We start from the raw sequence: 13,700 nt of genomic DNA, 5'->3' as shown, positions 1-13,700 counted from the left end.
TAAGTGGTAGCCCTGTGACTCTGTTCATATAGGTTTTCTCGAGAAAAGTAACGGTTACGGTCTTTTGAGTCAGGGTTCCATTCTTGGATCTTCCCGTCCAGTAGTAACATCAACTGGGATTGTAACACAAGTTGCACTACAGCGACTTGCCAAGGCTCCTTCAACAGCACCTTCCAAACCCGCAATCTCTACCACCTAGAAGGACCAGGGCAGGAAACAAATGTTTACATGCAAGTTCTTCTGAGTCACATACCATCCTAAATTGGAACTGTATAACCGTTCCTTCACTGTTGCCGGGTTAAAAACCTGGAACATCCTCCTCAACAGCACTGTGGCTATACCGACACCACATAGACTGCAGTGGTTCAAGAAGCTGCTCACTGCCACTTTCGCAAAGGCAATTAGGGATGGACAATAAATGTGGCCCTGCCAACAATGTCCACATCCCATGAGAATTTCTTTAAAAAAGTGACAGGAGCTCTTTTGTATAATTTAAGAATGCTTGTCAGGTTAATTGAAGAAGTTCTTTCTGCTGTGTGTTCGCCTCAGTGATCTTGACAAGTGGCTGACAGGTCGGGGAACAGGTCCCCTGGCTCGGAAATCCAGAAATGAATGTTAAAACAGGTTTAAATTGACTACATTGGTTACTTAGCTGACAGATCGAAGGAGGTTCCCTGCTCACCCCAATCCCGCCCCACAGAAACCCATACAGGCACTGGAAGGTGTTGGGATTCCGACCTGACGTTCTGTTCTGGGTATTGAACTCCCCTGCACACACACAAACTCACTTCCCCTTGCCTGCGAAAATCCCACCAGTCTCTTTTTTTCTTACTCACACCTTTCTTCTTCAAAAACATCTGAAGCAAATTTTAGAAAAGCTTTATCTACTAGCTTTTCTTCCAACGATTTTTAAAGAAACCAAATACAGTTTATTAGAGAGAAGGGAGTATTTAGAATCTGGATAACTTTTTGTCAAAACTGGAGAGAACTGTAAATAGGGTCAGATTTATACTATTGTGGCAGGGGTGGGAGTGGGGTGGAGCGGTGGGGCTGGATACAGGACCAGTGATAGGTGGAGATTGACAAAGATGTCATGGACAGAAAGACAAAGGGAATGTAAATGGGCGTGATCAGGGTTAAGAAGGGTGCTGGTAGTGGCACATAAAGAGATCAGAATGTGTTAATGGCAGAACAAAGGGAAGCAGTGTGTCAAAGACAACTAGGAACAGGTAACAGATGTCCAAGTGGTGTGGGGGGAGGAGGGGCAATGGTGAGAGAAAAACAGATCAATGGAAGAAAGGAAAATAAATTGATAGAAATAAAAATGGGGTGAAGGTGGAGGAGAGAGTTCACAGTCTGAAGTTATTGCCAAGTCAATGTTAAGTCCAGAAGGCTGTGAGGTGCTTAATCGGAAGATGAGGTTCTGCTCCTCCAGTTTGTGTTGGACTTCACTGGAACATTGTAGCAGGCCAAGGACGGACATATGGTCATGAGAGCAGGATGGTGTGACGAAATGGTGAACGACAGGAAGGTCTGGGTCCTGCTTGCGGGACTGACCGAAGATGCTTTGCCAGGCGGTCACCCTGTCTGAGTTTAGCCTCTCCAGTGTAAAATAGACTGCATTTGGGGCAGAGAATGCAATAAGCCAGGTTGAAGGAGATGCACATGAAGCACTGCTTCACCTGAAAAGCATGTTAAGGCCCTTGGATGGTGAGCAGGTAGGAGGCAAAGAGGCAGGTGTCACACCTTCTGCGGATTGGATGGGAAGGTGCTGTGGGAACAGAGTGAGGTGTTGGGGGTGATGGAGGAGTGGACCAGGGTATCCCGGGGGTAATGGTCGCTGCGGAATGCTGACGGGGGAGTGAGAGGATATAGTGTTTGGTGGTGGCATCATGCTGGAGTTGGCGGAACTGGCGGACGATGATTCTTTGAACTCGGAGGCTGGTGGGGTGAAAAGTGAGGATAAGGGGACCCAATACTGGTTCTGGGAGGGAGAGAAGGAATGAGAGCAGAGGTGGACAGAGAGCCCTGTTAACCACAGTGGGTGGGAAATCTCAATTAATGAACACCGTCTTGGAAAGCGGAGTGAAAGTACTGCCCAGGGCTTATCTGAATCAATTTTTGAGTAAGTCTCATCGATGGCCAGCAGTCCTGCTCAGTGCAGACATAAACCTTATTGAAATATTTAAATCAGGGTTCAATATCTGATTTGGACTCCCAGTGTGATTTTCATGGGTCAGCTGGAGGTACATACAACCTGTACCTGGAGGTGCATGCAACCTGTACACCGCCATCTATTGGACCAAAAGCAAAACACTGCAGATACTGGAAATCTGAAATAAAAACAGAAAATGCTGGATAAACCCAGGAGGTTTGGCAGCATCCATGGAGAGAGGAACAGAGTTAATGGCCGCGATTTAACAGAAACATTTCTAAGTGTGATTTTGGACGCACTTGGTATTTCGCGAAGGCCGGGTTGGCGAGATTATGGCCTGTATTTAACGGCTCTTGGTGCTGAAAATGAAGTCCCAGGAGCTTCTCGCCATTACTGGCTGTCTCATCCTCTGATTTGCCAAACTGTGGCCTCAACACCTCACTGCTAACAAGGTGGAGCTGCTTTTAAACGTGCCCTCACCGCTCACTCCCAATCAACATACAACCATGGCAGCCTGTAGACCTGCTCCTTGCTTTGTGAGTGCCAACCTGGCCAGGCTTCTCGATGCTATTGATGCAAGGCGGGATGTCTGTTCCCCTGAGGGGGTTGGAAGACCAGCAGCAGAGTCACTCCTGGGAGGCAGTGGCAGCAACTGTCAGTTCAGGCAGCATGACCAGGAGGTCCACAGTCCAAAGTCGGAAGTTGACCAACGAGGGTAAGTTACCACCTCTCTCCTGGCATCAGTTCTGCCTGCCACCCCTCAAACGCTGCCCCCCCAACCCATCACAAATCACTGGCTGACACTCCGCACACTCCCCACATCCATTCTTTGTGCTTGCGACCGCAGCGGATAATCTGGAGCACGATATCCGTGTCATGAGTGGTGGTCCCCAAGGCATGGCTCTGCCTGTGACAACCATGGCTGAGGACCTCGACATCATGCTCCAGTAGTCGCTGAGGGACATGTCCCAGATGTGGGTGGGCATTGCTGAGGCAATGCAGAGTCATAGAGGACCATCACTGAGGGTGTCGACACCATGGTGTGGACAATGAGGATCTGCCAGGACTGACAGAGCCAAATGACTCCCAGGCCTCTGGAGCTCACTCCAGGTGCCTCTCTATCACATGGAGATCCTCATAGCTCTGCAGGAGGAAGCGCAGTAGGCCAACATGGGACCTGTGACATTATACAAATGTACAGCATGTTAAGAGTTAATGTTGTGTTAAGCCTAGCCACTAGAGGAGCTAAGGGACAGTACTATAAATTGCACTGGCTCTGAAGCTAGGGGAAGGAGATTAGACTGGAGCTAAAGAAGATAAGATTCATAGTATATTAGTTAAGATATAATTGTTATAATTAGTAGATAGAGATAGTGTTAGTGAGTGTAGTTTGATTCTTACATGTATGTTTGTTATTCAGAATAAGTGTTGAACTCAAATTTAGTAGTGTTAATAAAATTAGTTTAGTTCTTCAAAAGAGCTTTGTGTATCTTTGTGATCACTACGCCTTCCATCCTGGAAACCCCTCGCAAAGATCACCACAGGGCCTGCCGCCAAGAAGACAACAGCAGACTCTAGATCTTCCGAACCTCCCCTCCTGACACTGGCATATCTCAAGGGCAGCGGGCTGAACAGGATGGCACGGTGATGCAAGCGACACTGGTACGTCAGCCTGGCTCCTGGCCCTCCAGAGGACGTCCACCAAGGACATCAAAGGCCACAGGGTGCAGAAAGCCACGGCTGCCTCCACCTTTGATGTGCATCCTGGAGACACAGCTAGATGTAGCAGTAGACCATGAAAGATCAAGAAGAGTGAGGAGCGCTGAGTGGGCACTGGTCCGGGTGGGGGGAGGGGGAACTATCTGTAGCTAGGGGGAATGGAAATGTCAAATATTCCAAATTAAAACATGTTTCATCTGATACATATGAAGCCTCCCTCATGTTAATCTCCACAGCGGGCCTGCCTCCCTAACCCCCTGTTGCGCTCCGCTCACCCCACCCCCTGCCCCAGCAGGCATGGTGGTCCAAGATCAAATGCCCCCCCGATGCAGACCCTGTTCAGAGGATGGGTGTGGGCGCGCTCTCAGCAGAAAGACAGGAGTTAGACTTTGGCAGAAACTGAGGCGCACCAGAGCTAACCCCACAGCGAGTGATCATCACTCTCCAGCCTTGTATTTTGACCCGTTGACAGTGCCGGCACAGGCCCATCACCCTGGGGTGATGGTACACAGACCCTTGGAGGATGGAACAGGTTAGACGGGGAGGGGTGGGGGAGAAGTGTGGGAGGGGCGAGGAATGGTGAGGGGGGAAGAATGAGGGAAATGGGGGCGAAGGAGTGGCATGGGTGTAAGTGGGGTTTGGGGGAAGGAGGGATTGTGGGGTGCAGTGGAGGGATTGGGAGTAGAAAGGATTGGAGGGATTGGGGAAAGGAGGGAAATGAGAGGGGATGGGGAGGGAGTGATTGGGGGCAGTGGAGAGATTGGGAGCAAGGAAGAATTGGGGGAGGAGGGATTGGGTCAGAAGGAGGGGAATGCCAAAGAGAGTGGGATTGGGGGAAAGAGGGATGGGGGAGAGGGGGAGCTGACGTACAAAGTCTCATCCTAAGAAAAGGCTGTGAGAATGAGGGCCTCCCTGGCCCTCTGGGAATGCCGGACCCTTGCCGCCGCCTATCCTCCATCTTCTGGCTCCTCCAGTGGGTCAACCCTGGGCTCGTCCTCCTTCCTCTCCTGGTCCGTCTCCTCCTCCTCCTCAGACGAGACCACATGTCCCTCCTCCTCCTCCTCCAGCACATCACCCCGCTGCTATGCCAGGAAGGCACAGCAGACCACTACAAAGCAGAAGGTCCTCTGGGGGGTGTACTGCGGCTTACCAGAGCAGTCCAGGTATCGGAACCGCTTTTTCAGCCATTCAATGCACTGCTCAATGACAGTACAGGTGGCAGCATACGCCTCATTGTATCAGGTTTCCCACCTCGACATCCGACCTCCACACTGGCGTCATCAGCCAGGACCACAGCGGATACCACTTATCCCCCTAGACCGTGGGGATGTCCGAGTATCCCAGGATGTAGCTGTCATGCATGTTCCCCCGGAAGCAGAGGGACTGACAATCAGTTAGGGCTTCCACCCATAACCTTTAAATTCCCCAAGCCTCCCCCACCCTTATGTGTCCCGCCTTCTCTCAGAGTACCATCCACCAAGCCAATTGCATTAGAAAACCTTGCTTTGCACACTCACTCCCGGCCCCAGCAGTAGCCCCTAAACCCCAGACACTTGCCGGAATCATTAGGGAGACTGTGCTCAGGTGCCCTCCCCTAATCCATACACTTACTCTATGGCCACGAGGATATCAATTTGTTGAAGCCCAACTCTTGAGAGTTTGATCGTTGACTGCTGCCTCTATGGTGTTGATGCTTCTAGAGTTCAGACAAACTTCAAAGTTTGGTTGAAATGAGATGCAATAATCATCATCTGAGACATGGCGCATGTACCCACGAGAAGCACTTGAGGTCTGTGCAATGCTCTCACAACTAAAAAGGCCAGTTCCTGATTAGCAATAGCCTTCATCTGTGAAGACAGAGGCTGCTCACAGTCAATGGGAGTCAGAGTGACCTCCACCATATAACCAAGAGCAGGGCTCTGACCTGGAAGTGTTTGCTGGGACAGACGGGCAGCAGTATAGTTGCCCCTGTTATGGGTCTCCACAATATTTAAAGATGGCTTGAAGACCTCACAGATGAAAAGCCCGCACACCCCAACCCTGGCTCAGGGGTGACCCCCGACCTGGAACATTTCAGCCCCTTGACATTCCTGAGGGGCCCACCACCTCCATTCCCCCCTCCCACCCCCATCCCGAGCATTAGGGAGCAGCTCCAGTGCCCTTGAGCTGCATGCCGGAAAATAGAAATGGCTATTCACCTCCTCAGTTCCCCCCAGCAGCCATTGTGCCAACTTCACGTTTTTAAAAAGGAGTGCTAAATTAAAAAAAAAAAAATGTAGAGCACCCATTTCAATGTTTACAATTAAGGGGCAATTTAGCGTGGCCAATCCACCTAGCCTACACATCTTTGGGTTGTGGGGGCGAAACCCACGCAAACACGGGGAGAATGTACAAACTCCACACAGACAGTGACCCAGAGCTGGGATCGAACCTGGGGCCTCGGTGCCGTGAGGCAGCAGTGCTAACCACTGCGCCACCATGCTGCCCTTAAAAGGAGTGCTAAATGACGCCCGTGTAATTTCTCGCTAGGGAGCCGAATAATTCCCGGGATGTCTTTGCATTTGACTTCAATCTCATTCATGAAATGAAAATGAATACAAATGAGTGTTATTGATCTGCTCACCCTATTTGGGCGTGATCCGGAACTCCAATCGGGAGCGGGCTGGTTAGATAGCAAGGCGCGAGTCTCGACTTTGGCCTTTCCCGCTACTTAACCGGCATACCCAGATCAGCGCCGTGTTAAATTGCGTCCAACAATCTGAGTCTAAATAACCCCTCTATAGAACTGAAGAGGGATAGAAAGTAATGAATTATATAGTTGAAGAGCAGGTGGAAGAGGTGGGACAGAATAGAAGGACATAGATAGGTCAGAACAAAGAAGAGATTGAAAAAGGTATCGTGGACATAAGACAAAGGGTGTGTAACACCTGTTGACACCTGTTTATCCAGCATTTTCTGTTTTTAATCCCCACCAATTGGTCTCTGGGATGGAGCAGTCAAACTGGGGCTTAAAGAAGCCACTGTAGGTTACTCCAAAAATGCCATTTTTCTAAATAATTTTGATTTTAAGGAGCCAAGAGAAAAATAATTTCTTCTACAAATATTTAGATAATATTTTTCATTGTTAAATATTGATATAAAAATATGACTCAAAATCAGTTAGTTGACAGGGAATGTAATCCAAACACAAATATTGTAATACCATCCAAACTGATATATAAATATATTTAATAAAATTAAGTGATACTGTGCTATGTGAAAGTTTAATGCATGAAATAACTGACATGGGAGGAGAGTATTACTTGGATTGTGACCTGTGGCACTGTAAATGCATTATGTGGTGAGTGTTTTGAAATGATCAAATGCTGCAGCTGCAGAAACCTATCTCAGGGTCGTTGAAAAATGGTTTAGATGCACATGTTATCAAATGGTTGTTATACCACATTTTCCCAGATCAAAAATGTGTAAAAACATTTGCAATGCTTCAAAGTGCATATGGACAAATGAACCTCGAGGAGATTATTTTCTGACTTTGCTCCCCTACGGGAGACTTTGCCTACTGATCGTGCACATTGGAAATTCAGGCAGCTGCTGCACACGAATTCCAGGTCAAAATGATTGAAAAATCATGCTCACTTTATAGCCAAATTTTCATAAAAACATCTGGCAAGTGAGTTTGCCATCAGAATTGTGAATACAGAAAATTGTCTCTCTCGCCCAGTTGGACCTATCAGGAATTATTTTTCTCTAGGATTTTCAGGAAAGATCAGGAAAACGCGACTTGTGAACTTTTGCAGCTTCAGATTTCGCACATTTGCGTTACGACACCCTGGGCCAGTGTGCGGTGAATTGCAGCCCCATTTGATCCAGAGTCACAACACGGTAGAAATTCACTCTTTGGCGTGATTCTCGACCCCCCGCCGGGCCGGAGATTCGCGGGGGGGCGGCGTGAATCCCGCCCCGCCGCTCCGACGCAGGCTGCCGAATTCTCCAGCGCCAGTTTTCGGGCGGGGGCGGGGATCGCGCCGCACCGGTCGGGGGCAGTTGGCAGTGGCCCCCCGGGCAATTCCCCAGGCCCCGATGGCCCGAGCGGCCCTCCATTTTCAGCCAGTCCCGCCGGCGTGGATTAGACATGGTCCATACCGGCGGGACCTGGCTTGGAGGGCGGTTAGCGGGGTCCCGGGGGGGCGCCGGGGGAGCCGTTGGCCTGGCCCGCGATCGGGGCCCACCGATCTGCGGGCGGTCCTGTGCCGTGGGGGCACTCTTTCCATCCGCGCCGGCCTCTGTAAGTCTCCATGATGGCCTGCGCGGAGAAGAAATCCCCTGCACATGTGCAGGAAACATGCCAGCGGTTCTGCGCATGCGCCAGAACACACTGGCGGTCCTGCGCATGCGCCAACTCGCGCCGGTTGGCGTGGTGCCAACCCCTTCAACGCCGGCCTAGCCCCCGGAAGTGCGGAAGATTCCGCACATTCCAGGCGGCCCGATGCCGGAGTGGTTCACGCCACTCTTTGGCGCCGATACAGGTCGCTCCACCGATTGCGGGAGAATCCCGGCCATTAACTTTTTATTATTAACAGTAAGTATAATTAAATAGGCGACAAATACAACTGGTTGACTACTATCTAAACTCTAATCCCATCCCCCCCTACATTACAACTCGCCCCACCTTCTACACATACACACAGGCAAACAAACACAGAGAGGAAAGAGGGGTGTAAAATAATGATGAAAGTAATCGGGTAAAGTTCTTTGTTTCAGATGGACGTCTTCCAGTTAGTTTCTTCTTCAGTCTAGGCTTTCAGATGAATGTTATCCCTTCTTTGACTTGTTATGATTTTCATTGTAGACTCACAGAAATAACAGGCAGCTAGCATTCGAGAGAAAGAGAGAGGGAGACAGCTACTTACTTTAGGGTCTAGAAGCTTCTGCCGTCAGATAGTAGGCATCAGAGCAGAGAGAGAGAGCTACTTCCACTTTGAGGGTCCAGTGGCTTATCGTTTGTTCTCTCTGAAAGCCCCCACCTGACAGGAACCAATCGCTGTCGGTTGCTAAGTAGAATACTGTCCCTGGTCAACCTATTGGTCACCAGCCAACTAATCGAAACAAACCCCTCCAATTTCTTGGGCGCCATAAAATCTTCTGCCCAAGGTACAAAACTTTATAATACAGTGTATTATTTTGACATCGTCAGTTCCTTATTTCCTTTGCTTGACTTAAAGGTATGCCTTCATTAACAATCCATGGACCAAAAATGATAAAGACGAACTAAAGGAAATAGGAACTATTTTGGCACGGTAGCACAGTGCACGGTAGTACGGTAGCACTATTGCTTCACAGCGCCAGGAATCCGGGTTCGATTCCAAGCTTATGTCATTGTCTGTGCGGTTTCTTCCCATGTCTGCATGGGTTTCCTCCGGGTGCTCCGATTTCCCCCCACAAGCACCGAAAGATGTTTGGATTGGACATGATTGGACGTTTCCCTCTGTGTATCTGAACAGGCGCTGGAGTGTGATGGCTGGGGGATTTTCACAGTAACTTCATCGCAGTGTTAATGTAAGCCTACTTGTGACAATAATAAAGATTATTATGATTGTTACTAAGGGAGTCAACAGAAAGGACCCTTACATCTGACTTTGCCCGGATGTTTGTTTTTTCATATAAGGTTCAGGTTCATGGTGCCGACTGTGATCTGTGCAGATGTGAATAAGGAGTGTGTGCACAGAGGAGGACTGGTTAGGAGACCCCCTTGCATCTACAGACAGCAGCCCAGCTCTTAGCATATTTAAATTCCTGTTATGTCTCACCCTTTATCCCGTCACACCGCCAGACACCCCCAGATCCCTCATGCTCAATCCATGCCCCCTCCATGTCCCAATGTATCCACCACAGTCACTCACCCAGTATTCAATATATACTGTTCTCTAGAGTCATGCAGAGCAATCAGAATTCTTTTAAATGCAGTTGAAAAATATAAACCAGTGACAATCTAATAAAACTCTTGTTCAAACACAATGGGCAGAACATTCCGGTCGCCTCATCCCTGAGACTGGAAAGACCCTAAGCTCTGGAATTCTCTCCCTGAAGTTTGTTCACTCTCTACCTTTGTTTCACCCTTTAACAGGCTCCGTCAAACCTGCTTCTTTGACCAAGGTGTTGGACATCTGCCCTAATATCTCCTTATATATCTTGGCATCAAATCTTGGTTTATAGGACTCCCACAAATCTCTGTGGGCTGGTATTAAAGCTGCGATATAAATACAAGTTGTTGTTGTAGATATGAATACTATGATATAAAATGGGAAATATTCTAGTTAAGTGTTTGAACTAAGCATGAATAGTGCTTTCTGTGGATGTGTATACAGAACTAAGGTTGATAAAACTCAAGTGTAATTTATTACATGTTGGAAGCCCTTTTTCTTGGATTATCTGGGGAAGAGGCTGAAAGATTGCAGTATGGTTTTTGACCAGGACTTAACATATCCAGTTATTTTGGAGCATTGAAGCTGAACTGTCAAATACTGAACTATCAAAATGGATGGAATATTGCTTGGGGGTATGAAGGATGATTTCATAGGAAAGGCTAAGGCACCTTTATAGAAACTTATTGCTATTTCTATGGATGCATGCTGAACGAGTGAGCACTATTAGGATCATTAAGCAAGTTAGTGGACTTCATAAGCAGCACACATCTTTCCAAAATTCAGGATGTTAATTGCATCATTCACCAGATTCACTCTGGAGGATTTAGGTTTTGCATGCTGGGCCAGCATTTATCGTCCATCCCTAATTGCCCTTCAATTGAATGGCTTGCTGGACCATTTCAGAGGATACTTAAGGGTCAACCATATTGTTGCAGATCTGGAGTCCCATTTAGGTCTGACAAGGGCGACTTCCGTAGCCATCAGCAAATGTACACTAAATGTAGACACCCCTACCTAAATGGATTGTTTGCTGTGCGCCCATCATCTCTTATAGATGGAGGGATGCCACCAACAAGAGTGCAACTGTCTTGTAAGTTTGTTTGGGCAGTGTGAACAAAGTGTAGGGTGCGATTCTCCGATCACGGGACAGAGTGTCCACGCCGTCGTGAACGCGTTTCACGATGGCGCGAAACAGGCGCGGGCTCGAGAGATTCTGGTCCCCAGAGGGGGCCAGCATGGCACTGGAGTGGTTCACGCCGCTCCTGCCTCACTCCCTGGCGCGCACTGGGGGCGGCGCCAACTCGCGCATGCGCAGTGGCGACGCGCAAACCCACGCATGGCACGGGGCCGGATGCGCAACAAAGTAGTCCCTGGGGGGGAGAGGCCGGCCCGCCGATCGGTGGGCTCCGATCGCGGGCCAGACCCCATCGGAGGCACCCCCGAGGATGTGCCCCCCTCCACCCCCCACAGGTTGCCCCCCCGACCCTTCGCGCAGAGTTCCCGCCGGCAGCGGCCAGGTGTGGACGATGACAGCGGGACTCTGCTTTTTCCGTGTGGCCGCTCGGCCCACCTGGGCTGGAGAATTGGCGGCCTGGCCTCGTACAGCGGCCCGCGACAGGCGCCGCGCCAAACCCGCCGGCGCAAATGGCGCCGATTCTCCGCACCTCGGAGAATCATGCGCCGGTGTCGGGGTGGCATAGCGCAGTTGTGGCGATTCTCCGGCCCGGCGCGGGGCTGGGAGAATCGCGCCCATTGTTTTGGTTATCTGAACCGTGAATGTGGGGGCTGCTGACTCCCTCTCCCATTCTTTCTCTCTGGTCATCTGTACGTATGAGCAGTACTTTCTGGTCAAACGAACTGTAGCCAAGTAGCCACTGTTAGTTTGTTGGTTTGAGACTCAGGAGTTGTACTGGCTCCAGGTGTGCAATCAGCAGCAGCAATCAGCTCCCTGTCGGCATCACCAGCAGTGAACGGTTACTGAGCTCACAGGAATGAGGAGAACTCGGGGGATTTAGTAGCTGTGCCCTCGGGGCTCCATGTTTTTGTTTATTGGTTAACAGATGAAGCAAACAAATTGTCAGGATGAGAAAGTAGTGATGTTGTCACCAGTTTAGTAGGATGCTTACCACTAAATCAATCTTACTGCTTTCTCAGTGTGATTTAATTTTATTGGGATTTTGAAGATGTTGTTGCATTGAGGAGACGGTAAACAATGTTCTCAAAATGAGAAGAGCTAGATTGATACTGCTGTCGGTTGGGCAGAAAACAGTTGCATAAGTGATGATCTTGCCGTGGGTAAACCTTTTATTTATTTTTTATTTAAATCCAGAATCCTTTTGACAGAAGGTGAACAAATCTTCTGATTATTGTATTCCTTAATGTACGGATTCCCTCTATGTTAACAGGCAAAATATTTTGTCATGAGAGGTGTTTACATTTGAAAAGTAGGGTGGAGCACCAGTCACACGGCATCAGGCTGCAGAAAGTGCAGGTGTTCGACAGGTGCATCCTGACAATACATTTCTCAGTTTGCTTCCAGCTCTTTTAGTGTTTTTGTGCTCTCTCATATTTGCTTTCATCAGGAGCAGACACCTGTGATGTCTGCTTCTGAAAAACAAATGATCCCACTGCCCAACACTGTTACATCACATTAAAAATGGAACACGTCCTCAATGGTTTACATAGTTCAAGACAAATGGAAGATTATAATTAATTGCATTCAAAATACTACTTCAATTTTAGTTCTCTTTATTTCAACAGGCCGGCCACAAAATGGAATTATCTATGACAGGTAACTGATATGTATGGTTTGGTTCTTCAAAAGGTTTCTTTAATATGTTCCTATTTATGGAAAGGAAACTTCTTATGGATAAATTGTAATAAACCACAAAAAATTGTAATCAGTCTAGTCATCATTCTCTTTCGATAAAATATTGATGATGTTTAAAAATGAAAATCACCTGAAATAAACAACACATTAGAAGGAGGCCATTTGGCCCATCGAGTCTGCACCGGCCCCTGGCAGAGCACCCCACCCAAGCCCACGCCTCCACTCTATCCCCGCAACCCCACCTGATTTTTTTTCGACACTAAGGGCAATTTATCATGTCCAATCCACCTAACCTGCACATCTTTGGACTGTGGGAGGAAACCCACGCAGACACGGGGAGAACTTGCAGACTCCACACAGACAGTGACCCAAGCCGGAATCGAACTTGGGACCCTGGAGCCGTGAAGCAACTGTGCTAACCATCGTGCTACCGTCCTGTTCTTACATTACATGGCGTTTAAAAGTTACTGCATAAATAGGTTTACACCATTATGATGGCTATTTTCCAGTCGTGTTAACAGTAAACATAAAGGAAGGTGCAAAATATATTTTGCTGTTTGAGTGAAAGAATGTTCACCTGTTTGCCAGGGAGGCGGGACCATGCTGCTCCAGAGATTGTTACCATTTTTTGTGGTAAATGTGAAAGGCTCATTATAGCATTTAATATCATACCTGAACTTCGAGCTACTGGAAATAGATTTATTGGACTGTCTTCCCTGCTAAGCTTTAAGTCACACTGATTACAGGTGCATGGTGCTCATTTTTGTCTTGAAACTAATGAACAAATTCATTATTCTGTTTGTAATTGTGTCACTGTGGATGCAGAGGGGGAATTTAGCATTTAGACTTTCCAGTATGAATCTGGACTGTTTTTCTCTGTAATGTTTCCACATTTGGTGCCTTTCTTCCACTGTGGAAAGTCTCTGGGGTATGTTTAGGCTTTGTACGATAATTTAAAGTGGATGATTCTGAATTGGCTGCCTGATTATTTAAAAAAGTTCCTAAGATGTCATTAGTTAATTAGTGTTTGGACCCTGCCAGAACAATTTGTAAATTTTACCTGTAGAGATTT

Source organism: Scyliorhinus torazame, chromosome 11 (genome assembly GCF_047496885.1).
Source record: "Scyliorhinus torazame isolate Kashiwa2021f chromosome 11, sScyTor2.1, whole genome shotgun sequence".
In the NCBI taxonomy this organism is placed as follows: Eukaryota; Metazoa; Chordata; class Chondrichthyes; order Carcharhiniformes; family Scyliorhinidae; genus Scyliorhinus; species Scyliorhinus torazame.
This window is presented reverse-complemented; position numbering follows the sequence as displayed.